Consider the following 5,608-nt stretch of genomic DNA (forward strand, 5'->3'; position numbering starts at 1 on the left):
TGGCCGCCTGGCTGGGCAGGGCTACAGATTGTACATGGACAACCTGTACAATTCTGTGGCCCTGTCCGACAGGCTCCTACAGTTAGAGACCCACATCTGTGGCACCCTGAGGCACAGGGGGGAACCTCAGGTCATCAGGGACATTACAAGTGCCAACCTTGAGGTGAGGAAGACCATGGCTCGTAACAATAAGAGGGTCATGGTCCTAGCGTGGAGGGACAAAGAGATAGTGAAGATGATCACCAGCTTCCACCAGGACACTATGGAAAACGCATCCACGTGGAAAACAGGTCAGAGAGGAAGGGTAGCGGTGCAGAAACCGGCATGTGTGGTGGCACACAATCATTGCATGAGCGGTGTTGACAAGTTGGATCGAAACATTGCATACTACCCCTGTTTAAGAAAGAGTGCAAAGTGGACCAAAAAGTTTGTGATGTATCTGTTTCAAATATGCCTGTTCAATGCCTTTGTTTTGTACAGAGCCAGGAACCCCAGAGGACAGCACAGGACACTCCTCCAATTTGTGACCAGTGTGGTACGACACACAACAGGGGGTGAGAAGGCGGCAGGGGGTGAGGAGGCAGTGGGTGAGGAGGCAAGGGGTGATGTGGCAGGGGGTGATGGGTGCGAGGAGGTGGGGGGTGGCAGGCAGTGCGATCCTAGGGCCCCAAGGGAAGACCCGCCGAGCAGATTTGGTGGCACAATGGCAACACATCGTACGAGGAAGTACGCATCCACCAAAAAGAAGCAACCAACAAGACCGTGCAGGGTGTGTACAAGAAAAGGCCTCAGAAAGGAAACATCAACCTATTGCACATCGTGCAAGGTCCCCCTGCATCTTGGAGAGTGTTTCACTCTGTACCATACCAAGAGGGAGGAGGCAGTGGGTGAGGAGGCAGGGGGTGATGGGGGCGAGGAGGTGGGGGGTGGCCGGCAGTGCGATCCTAAGGCCCCAAGGAACGACCCGCCAAGCAGATTGGGTGGCACAATGGCAACACATCGTACGAGGAAGTACGCATCCACCAAAAAGAAGCAACCAACAAGAGTGTGCAGGGTGTGTACAAGAAAAGGCTTCAGAAAGGAAACATCAACCTATTGCACATCGTGCAAGGTCCCCCTGCATCTTGGAGAGTGTTTCACTCTGTACCATACCAAGAGGGATTATGCTAGCTGAGTGGATGCGTACTTCCTCGTACCATGTGTAACACTCTGAGTTACAGTTATGCTAGCTGAGTGTATAATAGTAGTAGTATAGTGTATATAGTGTTATTTAGTTGCAGTGCCATGTTTTGTAAATATGTAAATATTGTAAATATTTCACCTTACCTTACCTATCCACTTTGTGCCTAGTGGCACATAAGGCCTTTCACCATCAAGGTTATAATGCACAGTACAACTGTGTAGTTGTACTGTTGTCTGTACAAAACAAAGGCGTTGAACAGGCATATTTGGAACACTTGTAAATATTGCACAGGCATATTTGGAACACTTTCACAGTAGCAATAGTGAGTGATCTAGCTCGTCAACTCCGGTCATGCAATGTCCTGTGGGAGGCTGGTGATCATCTTGTGTATATATTAGGGCTGACCCCTATTAGTCGATTAGTTGACTAATCGGTCGAAAGGAGCCGTAGTCGACTGGCCAACCTCTTAGTCGAATATATAAATAAAAAATTAAATTATATATTTTTTTGATCATTCTTTCCTAAAGAAAAGAGGCCTATAGAAGCGTGGCTAACGCTAATGGCACGCATACCAGAGGCTAACTGCCTATGAAAACAGGCACAGAGGCACTGAAAGAGGATTTCACCCATCTAATGAACACACTAGACTAGACAAATATCAAGATGTATCCATCAGTGGACCAATTGCATGCTTTTGCAGAGGACAAGAAGCCTTCAGTCGACTCCTTCAGACATTAAGCACCCCCTACAGCCCCAAAAAATTATAAAAAATATTATACTTATTTTTTTATTTTCTTTTTTGTCAACCAATTATAGTCGACTAACGGAAGATTTTGGCCAATCATAGTCGACCATCCAAATCCTTAGTCGGGGACAGCCCTAGTATATATAGTTTTATAGTCGATAGCAGTGTAATATATACATACTAGTATATGTCTGCATAACATTGTATACATATTCTGTACACTGTATTGTAAATATTTCACCATCAGGGTTTTATAATTGCACAGAAACTGAGTGGTTGTTTCTGACGGATGATTTGCTCAGTTTGATAGCTCGTCAAACCAGTGTATAGTTTTATAGTCGATAGCAGTGTAATGTATACATAGTATACGTCTACTGTATACATATACTGTACACAATATTTCACCATCAGGGTTATAATTGCACATACTGTGCAACTGTGAATGGTTGCACAGTAAATAAATAAATTTTTTCACTTCATGTTTCAAGTTTGTTTATTATTTGTGATAGTAAAATACAGAATACTTTATAATGCAATGCTTTTTTCTGTATGATTCTAGACATTCTACACCAGTCTAAATGTGTTATAAACTTATTTGTTTATTTATTTTTATTGACCATTTACCTACCTGGATATTACCATTTACCTACCTGGATATTACCATTTACCTACCTGGATATGACCATTTACCTACCTGGATATTACCATTTACCTACCTTGATATTGCAATTTGTCAAGTGGTCCTTTATTGACCCCCTTGGAGAAATCCAGGTGTCATAGCAGCATGGGGAGGGGAGGTACAGGCAGGAAAGATCATAGTAATAATAATAGTCAATTGATTGATTGATTTTTTCTTTTTAGATTATTTTTATTTCCGTGTCATGCACACAAAGTGGCCAACCCTCATGGGTTTATAAGACACCAACAATACTGTTTCAGTGTTCCATTACATCACATTACATTTCATTACCTAAATACAGATTACATCATCTGTATGGGGGGGGGGCGGGGCAAGTTACATAAATAATGGTCCATTTACCATTTACACTAAGCGTCTCTTATCTAATGTTCAGGCTGCTGTAAAACATTTACACTGAGATTCAAGAGGTAACTAAGAGGTAAATCTAATATTAAAAGTTTTAAAACATTTCTATGTGGCATCTGGAACTGTGTCCTGAGAGGGAGGTTTACTGTGGATATCAAACAGGGAAGGTAAAGACGGTTTTAAACTGTTAAACAGTCATTCAGAACTGTTTTATTGCATTGCATAATTGTATCCTGTCTATTCTATTCTACTAACTGTTTTATTGCACTGCACTATTGCAATATTTTACTCTGTATTCTATTCTACTATTTTATTGAACTGCACTATTTTACTCTTTTTATTATTTTACTCTTTTTATTATGGTCTATTTTAAAACTGCCATAGAATCAAACCATAAACAGGGTGGCCTGTTGGGATGTTGGATCATAATGTGAAAAACAATGTGATTTTTATATGTCTACACTTTATGTGCTCATTTTGTCTTTTTCGCTGTGTAAAGCCCTTTGAGCTGCAATTCTTGAATGAAAGGTGCTATTCAAATAAAGTTTATTATTATTATTATTATCTACACTTTACCTTGTTTCCCCCCCCTAAATATCCCATGTCCCACACAAATATGGCATATGGTCTCAGACGGTTAAGTTTAAGAAGCCTACTGTCACCTACTTGTTGTTAAATGGTGCATTTATATAAATGATGATAAACACTTTTATCCAAAGCAATTAGTTCACTCACTCATTCACACACCGACGGTGGAGGCGACCATGCAAAGTGCCGACCCTGCTCATCGGGAGCAGTTAGGGGTTAAGTGTCTTGCTCAACACTTCGACACGCTGCCCGGGAGGAGCGGGAATCGAACCGGGAACCTCGTGATTACCAGACGACCGCTCTACCTCCTGAGCCACTGTCGCCTACTTGTTCTTGTATTACCATCTTTTGGGTATACTTGTACTTTGACTCCACTACATTTAAAAGCAAATATGCAATTACTCCGCAATATAGGCTAACGGCTGCAAATGATGGGAAAGGTTTTGCACACAAAACATGACCTGAGATCATTAGACAAGATTAGATTAAAATGTATTGTCATCATGCATCACAAGTACAGTACAACGAAAAAAGAAGTTTGGCATCCAACCATGAGTGCAAATGTAACAGTAAAGTGGAACAGTAATATACAATGTACAGGTGATTAAACTGGGTATAAATTATATAAATTACTGAGTAATAGTGCTAATCGGATGTATGTACAGACTTGTAGTATTAATATGTACAGTGATGCAGGATTGCAGGTATAAAGACACTATGGTAGTAAGTCATACTGGCCAGCAGCGTAACTAGTAAGAGTAGGTAAGGGATGTGTACATATATAAATATAATATCTACAGATATGTAAAAAGGATTATATGCAGGTATGTACAGACAGTATATATATGTATATACAGCATTATTGTACATGCTATCATACAGAGTTATATGGATTATATGCAGGTGTATAAGTAGATATAGAAGGATTATATGCAGGTATATTCAGACAGATATGGATATATGTACAGTTTAATCACCTGTACATTGTATATTACTGTTGCACTTTACTGTTACATTTGCACTCTAGTTGGATGCCAAACTTCTTTGCGTTGTACTGTACTTGTGCTGCGTGATGACAATGCATTTGAATTAGGGATGCTCGATATTGGCTTTTTTACCGATACCGATATTCCGATATTGTCCAACTCTTAATTTCCGATACCGATATCAACCGATACCGATATATGCAGGGTTTCCCCGTCCAAAAAACCGAATAATTTCAGGTAACTAATAATTTCACTGGATATATATATAACAAATATTGTTATTGTTTTTTTTTTGTTTTTAAACCGATACCGATATTTTCCGATATCACATTTTACTGCTGATATCGGCCGATAATATCGGTCGGCCGATAATATCGGACATCCCTAATTTGAATCTAATCTAATGTATGCAGTAAATATAAATATATAAATGTATACTGTAATGATGTATGCTACTTTTACATTTTGAGCCAGATAATGTAAAGAAGAAGAAGCTAAACTGGACTATCACCACACCACCTAGTAACCTCTCCAACGCACAGAATCTGAGCTCCTGAGACGCCACTCCAAACAGTGTTACGTATTAGGATCTCTGTTAAACAGTACTGTATATGTGTATATCTGGTATGTCATAAATGTCACGAATCATGATATATATCTGTATGTTGTGTGTGTCATATATGTCATGATGAATTGAAAATGGGGGACCCTGATGTAAACAAGACGAAAGTCTTTCTCTGGTCTGCATCCCTTTAACAATTGTGTGTATTGTAGTCTGTACCCATTCTGCAATCTGTTAATAACATTTTCCAATCAATCAATCAATCAATCAATCAATCAATCAATCAATCAGACGCCACTCCAAACAGTGTTACTCCAGTCCTCTAGGTGGTGCTAACTCTTCTAATGGCAGGTAGCTACAGCCCCAGTCCTCTAGGTGGTGCTAACTCTTCTAGTGGCAGGTAGCTACAGCCCCGGCAGCAACAGCAGAAGAAGCCCACACGTGCAGTCCTGCCACACATGTCAACATACAATAATATAATATATATAATAATAACAAC

This window comes from Notolepis coatsorum (assembly GCF_963971535.1).
Source record: "Notolepis coatsorum genome assembly, chromosome: 3".
Taxonomy (NCBI): Eukaryota; Metazoa; Chordata; class Actinopteri; order Aulopiformes; family Paralepididae; genus Notolepis; species Notolepis coatsorum.